Here is an 11,867-nt window from a genome sequence, read left to right on the forward strand (position 1 = left end):
ACCCAAAAATGCCCCGTTAGCGTCATTTCACCCGTTTTCCCACCTAAATGACAATGAATAAATAGACAGACCATACTGGGATGATCCCCAACCTCTCTAGCATGCCCCGGTTGATTTTTGGCAAATAGCCTACCCGGACCCTGGGCCCACCCCCCAAAACCTTGGGCTATAGAACACTAATTTAGCACGAAAATGCCCTGTTCATGCTGTTTTGCCCCCAACCTCCCTGGAATTCCCCGGTCAATTTTTTACCTACTGCACGATCGAACCCCGGGCCGAACCTCCAAAATCGTAGCCTATAGCACACCAATTTGCCCCAAAAATGCTTCATTCGCCTCGTTTCGCCCATTTGTCCACCCAAATGTGCATGAAAAAATAAACAGGCCATAGTTGGATGATCTCAAACTTCCTGGCATGCCCCAGTTGATTTTTGGCCAACTTCACGCCCGGAACCCGAGCGCACCCCCGAAACCGTGGGCAATATATCACCGATTTGGCCCAAAAATGCCCCATCATGCAGTTTCACACGTTTGTTCACCAAATGTTCATGAAAAATTAAACTGACCATACTGGGATAATCCCTGACCTCCCTGGCACCCCCGGTAAATTTTTGGCCAATAGCACGCTTGAACCCCGAGCCCACACCTAAAATCATAGGCAATAACACATCGATTATTCCCGAAAACACCCTGTCCGGGCTGTTACACCCGTTTTTCCACCCAAACGGCAACGAAAAATTTAACTGACCATACTGGAATAATCCCCAACTGCCCTAGCTTACCCCAGTTGATTTTTGGCTGATAGCACGACTGAACCCTGGGCCCACCCCAAAACCCATGGTCTATAGCACCCAAATTTGGCCCAAAAACGCCCTGTTCGTTCCGTTTTACCTGTTTGTACACCAAAACGGCTACAAAAAAATAAACGGACCACACTGGGATAATCCCCAACCTCCCTGGCAAGGCCTGGTTGATTTTCAGCCTACAACACGCCCGGACCCTGGGCCAACCGCTAAAATCGTTGGCTATAGCACACCGATTTAGCCCGAAAATGCCCGGTTCACACCGTTTTGCCTGTTTGTCCACCAAAATTGCACAAAAAAATTAAACAGACCACTTTGGGATGATCCCCAACCTCCCTGGCATGCCCCAGTTGATTTTTGGCCCACAGGACGCCTGAACCTCGAGACCACCCCCAAAACCATGCGCTATAGCACACCGATTTGGGCTGAAAATGCCCCTTTCGCGCCTTTTCGCCCATTTCTCTACCCAAATGCCTACAAAAAATTAAACGGACCACATCGGATGATCCCCAACCTCCCTGGCATGCCCCGATCAATTTTCAGCCCACAACACTCATGGATCCCGGGCCAACCCCCAAAATCGTGGGCTATAGCACACTGATTTAGCCTAAAAATGCCCCATTCGTGCCTTTTCGTCTGTTTCCCCACCCAAATGGCCACGAAAAAATAAATGGACCATACTAAGATGATCCCCAACCTTCCTGACACACCTCGATCAATTTATGGCCAACAGAACGATCGAACCCAGGGTCTAACCCTAAAATCGTGGTCTATAGCACATCGATTTGGCTCAAAAATTCCTAGTTCACGCCGTTTTAACCGTTTGTCCACCCAAATGGACACAAAAAATTTAACAGACCATACTGGGATGATCCCCAACGTCCCTTGCATGCCCCGGTCAATTTTTAACCCACATAACGCCCTTACCCTGGGTACACCCCTAAAATCGTGGGCTATAGCTCATCGATTTGGCCAAAAAATGTCCTGTTCATGACTTTCGCTCTTTTGTCCACTCAAATAGCCACGAAAAATATAAACGGACCATACTGGGATGATTCCTAACCTCTTTGACATAGCCCGATTGATTTTTGGCCCACAGCACGCCCAGACCCCGAGCCCACCCCCAAAATCGTAGGTTATAGCCCACGAATTTGGCCCCAAAATGCCCCATTTGTCCCCCCAAAAGGTTACAAAAATTTAAACGGACCACATTAGGACGATCCCCAACCTCCCTAGCATGCCATGATCAATTTTCAGCCCACAGCACTCCTGGACCGGGCCCACCATTGAAATCGTAGACTATAGCATACCAATTTGGCCCAAAAATGCCCCATTCGCGTTGTTTCGCCCGTTTGTCCATCGAAATAGCCACGAAAAAATAAACAGACCACACTAGGACGATCCCAAACTCTCTGGCACGCCCCGGTCAATTTTTGGCCCATAGCACGCTCTGACCTCAGGCCCACCCCCAAAACCGTAAGCTAGAGCAAATTGATTTGGCTTGAAAATGCCCTGTTCGCGCCATTTTGCCCGTTTGTCCTCCAAAATGGCTACGAAAAAATAAACGAACCACACTGGGATGATCTCTACTCTCCTTAGCACTCCCCATTTGATTGTCGTCCCTGAGCATGCCTGGACCCCTGGCTACTCCCAAAATCGTGGACTATAGCACACCGATTTGGCTTGAAAATACCCCGTTCGCCCTGTTTTACACGTTTGTCCTCCCAAATGTCCACAAAAATTTAAACGGACCAAACTGGGATGATCCCCAACCTCTCTGGCATACCCCGACCAATTATCGGCCCACAACACACCTAAACCCAAGCCCACCCCAAAAACGCCCCATTCGCGCTGTTTTGCCAATTTGTCCACCCAAATGGCCACGAAAAAATAAACGGACCACACTGGGGAGATCCCTAACCTCCCTGACACATTCCGGGCAATTTTTCGAAAATATCACGCCCGAAACCCGAGCCCACCCGTAAAACCTTGGGCTATCCACCCAAATGGCCACAAAAAAAATAAACGGACCACAGAAGGATGATCCCCAACCTCCCTGTTATGCGCTGGTTAATTTTGGGCCTACAGCACGCTCATGCCCCAGGCCCATCCCCAAAATCATGGGCTATAGGACACCAATTTGGTCCAAAAATGCCCCGTTCGTGCCGTTTCGCCCGTTTGTCCACCCAAATGTCCATGAAAAATTAAACAGACTATAATGAGATGATCAACAACCTCCCTAGAACTCCTTGATAGATTTTTGGCTTACAGTACACCCGTACCCCGAGCCCACCCCAAAACCGTGGGCCATAGCATACCGATTTGGCCTAAATATACCCTATTCGCGTCGTTTTGCCTGTTTGTCCACCCAAATGGCAACAAAAAACTAAACGGACCACACTGGGATAATACCCAACCTCTCTGGCATACCCTGGTTGATTTTCAACTCACAGAACGAGCGAAATTTGGGCCATCCCCTAAAATTGTTGGCTATAGCACCCCCGATTTAGCTCAAAAATGCCCTATTCGAGTCGTTTCTCCCATTTGTCCACCCAAATGGCTACAAAAAATTGAATGGAACATACTGAGATGATCCCCAACCTCCTTGGCATGCCCTGGTCAATTTGTGTCCTACAAGACGCCTGGACCCTGGGTCAACCCTCGAAACTGTGGACTATAGCACACCGATTTGGCTCGAAAATGCCCTGTTCGCGCCGTTTCGCCTATTTATCCACCCAAATGGCAACAAAAAATAAAACGTACCACACTGGTATGATTCCCAACCTCCCTGGTATATCCCAGTCGATTTTGGCCCACAGCATATCCGGACCACGGTCCCACCCTCAAAATCATAGGCTATAGCATATTGATTTGGCCAGAAAATGTCCCGTTCAAGCTATTTCACCCGTTTGTCCACCCAAATAGCCACAAAAAATTAAATGAACCACACTCGGTTGATATTCAGCCCACAGAATGCTTGTACCTTGTGCCCACCCACAAAATAGTGGGTTATAACACACTGATTTGGCCCGAAAATGACCCATTCGCACTGTTTTGCCTATTTTTCCACCCAAATGGCCACTAAAAAATAAACAGACCATACTGGGATGATTTTTGGCCCACAAAACGCCCGGACCCCGGGCCCTCCCCTAAAACATTGGCTATAGCACACTGATTTGGCCCGAAAATGCCTTGTTCGCACTGTTTTGCCTGTTTGTCCACACTAATAGCCACGAAAAAATAAACGGACCACACTAGGATGATCCACAACCCCCTTAGCAAGCCCCTGTAAATTTTTAGCGCACAACATGCCCTGACCCTAGGCCCACTCCCAAAACTGTAGGCTATAACACACCGTTTTATCCCTAAAAAGCCCCGTTCGCGTCGTTTTGCCCGTTTGTCAACCCAAATGGCCATGAAAAATTAAATGGACCATACTGGGTTATCCCAAACCTCCCTAGCAGTCCTGATTGACTTTTGGCATACAGCACGCCCGGACCACAGCCCCACCCCTAAAACTGTAGGCCATAGCACACCGTTTTGGCTTAAAAATAGCTCGTTCGCATTGATTCTCCCGTTTGTCCACCCAAATTGTCACAAAAAATAAAACGGACCACACTAGGACTATTCCTAACCTCCCTATCATTCCCCAATCGATTTTTGTCCAACATCACACCTGACCCCTTGGCCCATCCCCAAAAACGTTGGCTATAGCACACTGATTTGGCCTAAAAATGCCCCATTTATGTCGTTTCTTCCGTTTGTCCACCCAAATAGCCACAAAAAATTAAACGGACCATACTGGGATGATCCTTACCCCCTAGCATGCCTCAATCGATTTTTGGTCCATAGCATGCCTTGACCCTAGGACCACCCATGAAACCGTGGGCTATAACACACTAATTGGCCTAAAAATGCCACGTTTGAGCTGTTTTGCTCGTTTGTCCAACCAAATGGACATAAAAAGTTAAACTAACCACACTGGAATGATTCCCTACCTCCCTAGCATGCCCAGATTGATTTTTGGTGCACAGCACACCCGGACCGCCGGTCCACCCCCAAAATAGTGGGCTATAGAATACCGATTTAGCCCAAAAATGGCCCATTTGCTCTATTTCGCCCGTTTCTCAACCCAAATGACCAGAAAAAATTAAATGGACCATACTGGAATGATCCCCAACTACCCTGGCACTTGTCGATCGATTGTTGGCCCATAGCACACCTGCACCCTGGGCCCACCCCTAAAACCGTGGGCTATAGCACACGGGTTTAGCATAAAAATGCTCTGTTCACGCCGTTTCACCCATTTGTCCACCCAAATGGCAGCGAAAAAATAAACGGACCACACTGGGATAATGCCCAACCTCCCTGGCATGCCCTGGTCCATTTTTGGCCCATAGCATGCCCAAACCCCGGGCTCACCCTTGAAACCGTGGGTTATAGCACCCCAATTTGGCCCAAAAATCCCAGACACCATTGGCTATAGCACATCGATTTTTCCCCAAAATGCCCCATTCAAGCTGTTTCGCCCATTTTTCCACCCGAATTTCCACGAAAAATTAAACGGACTATACTGGGACTATCTCCAACCTCACTGGAATTCCCCAGTCGATTTATAGCCCACGGAATGCCCAAAACCCAGGCTCACCACCGATATCATGGGCTATAGCACACCAATTTGGCCAGAAAATGCCGCATTCGTGTCGTTTTGCCCGTTTTTCCACCCAAATGAGCACGAAAAATTCAACGGACCATACTGGGATGATCCCCAACCTCTTTGGCATGCCCTAATTAATCTTGGCCCATAACATGCCCAAACCCTGGGCCCACCCCTAAAACCGTATGCTATAGCACACCGATTTGGTCTAAAAATGCCTTGTTCACGCTGTTTTGCTCTTTTGACCACCCAAATAGCCACGAAAAAATAAACAGACCACACTGGGATGATACCCAACCTGCATGGCATACCCCGGTCAATTATCCACATATAGTACACTCGGACTCCTGACCCACTCACAAAACCGTGGGCTATAACACACCGACTTAGCCTAAAAATGCCTCGTTCGCATAATTTTGCCTGTTGGTCCAATTAAATGGCCCCAAAAAATTAAACGAACCATACTGAGATGATCCCCAACCTCTCTGGAATGCCTTGATTGATTTTTGGCGAACAACACGCCCAAACCTCGAGCCCAACCCCCAAACTGTGGGCTATAGCACACCGATTTGGCACAAAAATGCCTTGTTCATGTCGTTTTGCTCGTTTATCCACCCAAATAGCAACAAAAATTAAATGGAACACACTGGGATAATCCCCAAACTCCCTGGCATGCTTCGGTCAATTTTTGGCACACAACACGCTCGAACCCGAGCCCACCCACAAAATCGTGGGCTATAGCACCCCGATATGGCTCGAAAATGCCCTGTCCTCACCGTTTTGCCTGTTTGTCCTCCCAAATGCCCACAAAAAATTAAACAGACCATAATGAGATGATCCCCAACCTCCTTGGCATGCCCCATCAATTTTTGGCCAATAGCACGCCCGAACATTGGGCTAACTCCCGAAACTAAGGGCTATAGCACACCGATTTGGCTCAAAAATGCCTTATTCACGTCGTTTTGCCCGTTTGTCTGCATAAATGGCCACAAAAAAATAAAAGGACCACACTGGGATGATCCCCAACCTCCTTGGCATGCCTCAAATGATTTTTGGCCCACTGAATACCCGAACCTCGGGCCCACCCCCAAAATAGTGGACTATAGCACACCAATTTGGCCCGAAAATGCCCCATTCGCGCTGTTTTGCCCATTTATCCACCCAAATGGCCACGAAAAATTAAAAAGACTATACTGGGAGGATTTTTAGCACACAACACGCCCAGACCCCTGGCCCTCCTCCAAATGCATTGGCTGTAGCACACCGATCTGGCCCGAAAATGCCTTGTTCGCGCTATTTTGCCCGTTTATCCATACAAATGGCCACAAAAAAAATAAACGGACCATACTAGGATGGTCCACAACCTCCCTGGCATGCCCCAATCAATTTTTGGACCACAACACGCCCTGACCCCAGGCCCACTCCCAAAACTGTGGGCAATAACACACCAATTTGGTCCAAAAATGCCCCGTTCGCGCCCTTTCGTCCGTTTGTACACCCAAATGTCCAAGAAAAATTAAACGGACCATACTGGAATTATCCCCAACCTCCCTATCACTCCCCTGTTTGAGCTGATTATCCCGTTTGTCCACCCAAATGGCCATAAAAAATTAAACGGACTACACTAGGACTATCCCCAACCTCCCTGAAATGCCCCAGTTGATTTTTGGCCTATATCACACCCGGACACTGGGCCCATCCCGAAATTCGTGTTCTATAGCTCACCAATTTGGCTCAAAACTTCCCCGTCCGCATTGTTTCGACTGTTTGTCCACCCAAATAACAACAAAAAAATAAATGGACCATACTAGGATGATCCTCAACCTCTCTGGCATGTCCCAATCAATTTTTGGCCTACAACACGGCTTAACCCTGGATCCACCCCTGAAATCATGGGCAATAGCACACTGATTGCCCCAAAAAAGCCTCGTTCCAGCTGTTTCCCTCATTTGTCCAACCAAATGGCCCCGAAAAGTCAAACGAACTATACTGGGATGATCCCCAACCACCCTGGTATGCCTAGATAAATTTTTGGCCCACAACACGCCCAGACCCCAAGTCCACCCCTAAAATCGTGCGCTACAGAACACTGATTTGGCTCGAAAATACCCCGCTCGCACCGTTTTGCCCGTTTGTCAATCAAAATGGCCATGAAAAGTTAAACAGACCATACTGAGATGATCCCCAACTTCCCTGGCATGTCTCGATAGATTTTTGGCCTACAGCATGCCCGAACACCGGGCGCACCCCCAAAATTGTGGGCTATAGCACACCGATTTAGCCTAAAAATGCCCTGTTCGCACCATTTCACCTATTTGTCCACCCAAATAGAAACAAAAAATTAAATAGACCATACTGGGATATTGGCCAACCTTCTTTGCATGCCTCAGTCAATTTTTAGCTCACAGCACACCCTAGCCCCGGGCCCACCCATAAAACCGTGGGATATAGCACCCCGATTTGGCCCAAAATGCCCTATTTGTGCCGTTTCGCCCGTTTGTCCACCCAAATGGCCACAAAAAATTAAATGGACAACACTGAGATGATCCCCAACCTACCTAGAACGCCCCGGTCTATTTTCATCCTACAACACACCTGATCCCTGGGCCCACCCCTAAAACCGTGGGCTATAGCACATCGATTTAGCCTGAAATTTCCCATTCGTGTCGTTTTGCCTGTTTGTCCACCCAAATGGCTACGAAAAATTAAATGGACCACACTGGAACAATCTCCAACCTTCCTGGCATGCCTCGGTCAACTTTTGGTCTACAGTATGCCCGAAACCCAGGCCCATTCCAAAAACAGTGGGCTATAGCACATCGATTTGGCCTGAAAATACTCCGTTTGAGCCGTTTCACCCATTTGTCCACCCAAATGGCCACGAAAAATTAAACGGACCACATGGGATGATCCCGCTCCCTCGCTGGCACACCCTGGTCAATTTTTGGCCCACAGAATACCCAAATCCCGGGCTAACTCCCAAAACCGTTTGCTATAGCACACCGATTTGGCCCGAAAATGCCCCATTCGCGCCTTTTCTCCCGTTTGTTCACCCAAATGGCCACAAAAAAATAAATAGACTACACTGTGATGAACCTTAACCTCCCTGGCATGCCTTGGTCGATTTACGACCCACAGTACTCCCAGACCTGTGCCCACCCTCAGAACTATGATCTATAGCACACTGATTTGGCCTAAAAATGCCTTGTTCACACTGTTTTTACCAGTTTGTCCACCCAAAAGGCTACAAAAAATTAAATGAACCATACTGGGACGATCTCCAATCTCCCGGGCATGCCCCGGTCAATTTTTTGCCCACAGCACGCTCGGACTCTGGGCTTACCCCCGAAACCGTGGGCTATAGCACACTGATTTGGCTAAAAAATGCCCGGTTTCACCCGTTTGTCCACCTAAATGGTCACAAAAAATTAAACAGACCACACTAAAATGATCCCCATCCTCCCTGGCACGCCCTGGTCGATTTTTAGCCCATATCATACCTAGAACTTGGGCCCACCCCTGAAACCATGGGCTATATCACACTCACTTTGCCCGAATATGCCCCGTTCGCAATGGTTTGCCTGTTTGTCCACCCAAATAGCAACGGAAAATTAAACGGACCATACTGGGATGATCCCCACCTCCCTAGAATGCATCAGTCAATTTTTAACCTACATCATTCCCGGACCTCAGGCCTACCCCCAAAACCGTGAGCTATAGCATATCTATTTGGCCCAAAAATGGACCATTCAAGACATTTCGCCCGTTTGTCCACCCAAATGGTCACAAAAAATTAAACGGACTATATTGGAATGATACCCAACCTCCCTAGCATTCCCCAGTCAAATTTTTGTCCACAAAACGCCCGGACCCCATGCCCACCACCGAAATCGTAGGCTATAGCACACCGATTTGGCCTAAAAATGCCCCATTAGCGCTGTTTTGCCCATTTGTCCACCCAAATGGCCTCGAAAAATTAAACAAACCACACTAGGACGATCCCCAACCTCTTTGGCATGCCTCAATCAGTTTTTAGCCCACAACAACTCGGACCCCGGGCCTACCCCTAAAATTGTACGCTATAGCACACCGATTTAGCTTGAAAATGCCTTATTAGCGCTGTTTTGCCCATTTCTCCACCCAAATGGCCATGAAAAAATAAATAAAACACAATAAGACAATCCTCAACCTCCCTGGTCGGCCTACAGCATGCTCGGACTGTAGGCCCACTCATGAAAACATGTGCTATAGCACTCCGATTTGGCTCGATAATGCCGAGTTTGCACTGTTTTGCCGGTTTGTCCCCCCAAATGGCCTCAAAAAATTAAATGGACCATAGTGGGATGATCAACCTCCCTATCATGCCTCGGTCAATTTTTAGCCCACAGCACGCCTGGGCCCCAGGACCACACCCAAAACCGTGGGCTATAGCACACCGATTTGGCTCAAAAATGCCCTGTTCGCGCTGTTTGTCCACCCAAATGGCAACAAAAAATTAAATGGATCACACTGGGATAATCCCCAAACTCCTTGGCATGGCCCTATCAATTTAAGGCTCACATCACGCCCGATCCCCAAGCCCACCCTTGAAACTATGGGCTATAGCGCCCCGATTTGGTCCAAAAATGCCCTGTTCTCGCTGTTCTGTCCGTTTGTCCACCCAAATGGCCATGAAAAATTAAACAAACCACAATGTGATGATTCCCAAACTCCTTGGCATGCCCCGGCCAATTTTTGTCCTTCAGAAAACCCGAAAACAGATCCAACCGCCCAAACCATAGGCTATAGCACGCCGATTTGGCTCGAAAATGCCCAGTTCGCACCATTTTGTCCGTTTGTCCACCCAAATGGCCACAAAAAATAAAAGGACCATACTTGGATGATCCCAAACCTCCCTGGTCTGCCCCGATCAATTTTTGGGACACAGTACGCCCGAACCCTAGGCCCACCCCCTAAATTGTGGGCTATAACACACTGATTTGGTTCGAAAATGCCTCGTTCGCACCGTTTTGCCTGTTTATCCACCCAATTGGCCATGAAAAATTTAACAGACCACACTGGGACAATCCCCAACCTCTCTGGCATACCCCGATCTATTTTTGACCCATAACATCCTGGACCCTGGGCCTACCCCCAAAAGCGTGGGCTATAGCACACCAATTTTGCCCAATAATGCCCCGTTTGCCCTGTTTTGCCTGTTTGTCCCCCTAAATGGCCACGAAATTAATCAAACTATACTAGAACGATCCCCAATCTCCCTCGCATACCTCAGTCAATTTTTTGCCCACAACACACCTAGACCCTAGGCCCACCCCAAAAATCGTAGGCTATAGCACACTGATTTAGCCTATAAATGCCAGTTCGTATCATTTCGCCCATTTGTTTACCCAAATGGCCATGAAAAATTAAACAGACCACACAGGGATGATCCTAAACCTCCCTGTCACACCTCAATTAATTTTTGGACTACAGCACACCCAAACTCAGGCCCACCCCCAAAACCGTGGGCTATAGCACAGTAATTTGGTCCAAAAATGCCCCGTTCATGCCGTTTCGCCCGTTTGTCCTCCTAAAAGTCTATGAAAAATTAAACGGACTATAATGAAATGATCCCCAACCTCTTGGGCATGCCCTGATCGATTTTTGGCCTACAGCACGCCCGAACACAGGGCCAACCCCTGAAACCGTTGGATATAGCACACCGATTAGGCTCGAAAATGCCCCATTCGCGCCGTTTTGCCCATTTGTCCACCCAAATGGCCACTAAAAACTAAAAGGAACACAAAGGGATGATCCCCAACCTCCCTGGCATATCCCGGTATATTTTTAGCCGGCAGCATGCCCGGACCCTGGTCCCACCTCAAAAATTATGGGCTATAGCACACCGATTTGGCTTGAAAATGCCCCGTTCGCTCCATTTCACCCGTTTGTCCACCCAAATGGACATAAAAAATTAAACAAACCACACTGGGACTATCCCCAACCTCCCCGACATGCCCCAATTGATTTTTGACTCACAAAATGCTCGAACCCGTTCCCACCTCCAAAATCGTAGCCTATAGCACACCGATTTGGTCCGAAAATACCCCATTCGCGTCGTTTCGCCCGTTTTTTCACCCAAGTGGCCACTAAAAAATAAACGGACCACACTGGGATGATCCCCAACCTCCCTGGCACCCCCCTATCAATATTCGATACACAACACGCCTAAAACCCGGTCACACCCTCAAAAGCGTAGGCTATAGCGCACCAATTTTGCTCAAAAATGCCCCGTTCACGCTGTTTTCCTAGTTTGTATCCCCAATTGGCCACGAAAAATTAAACTAACCACATTAGGATGATCCCCAAACTCCCTGGCATGCCCCAATCAATTTTCAGCATGCAGCATGCCCGGACCCCGAGCCCATC

Source organism: Capsicum annuum, unplaced genomic scaffold, assembly GCF_002878395.1.
Source record: "Capsicum annuum cultivar UCD-10X-F1 unplaced genomic scaffold, UCD10Xv1.1 ctg82915, whole genome shotgun sequence".
NCBI lineage: Eukaryota > Viridiplantae > Streptophyta > Magnoliopsida > Solanales > Solanaceae > Capsicum > Capsicum annuum.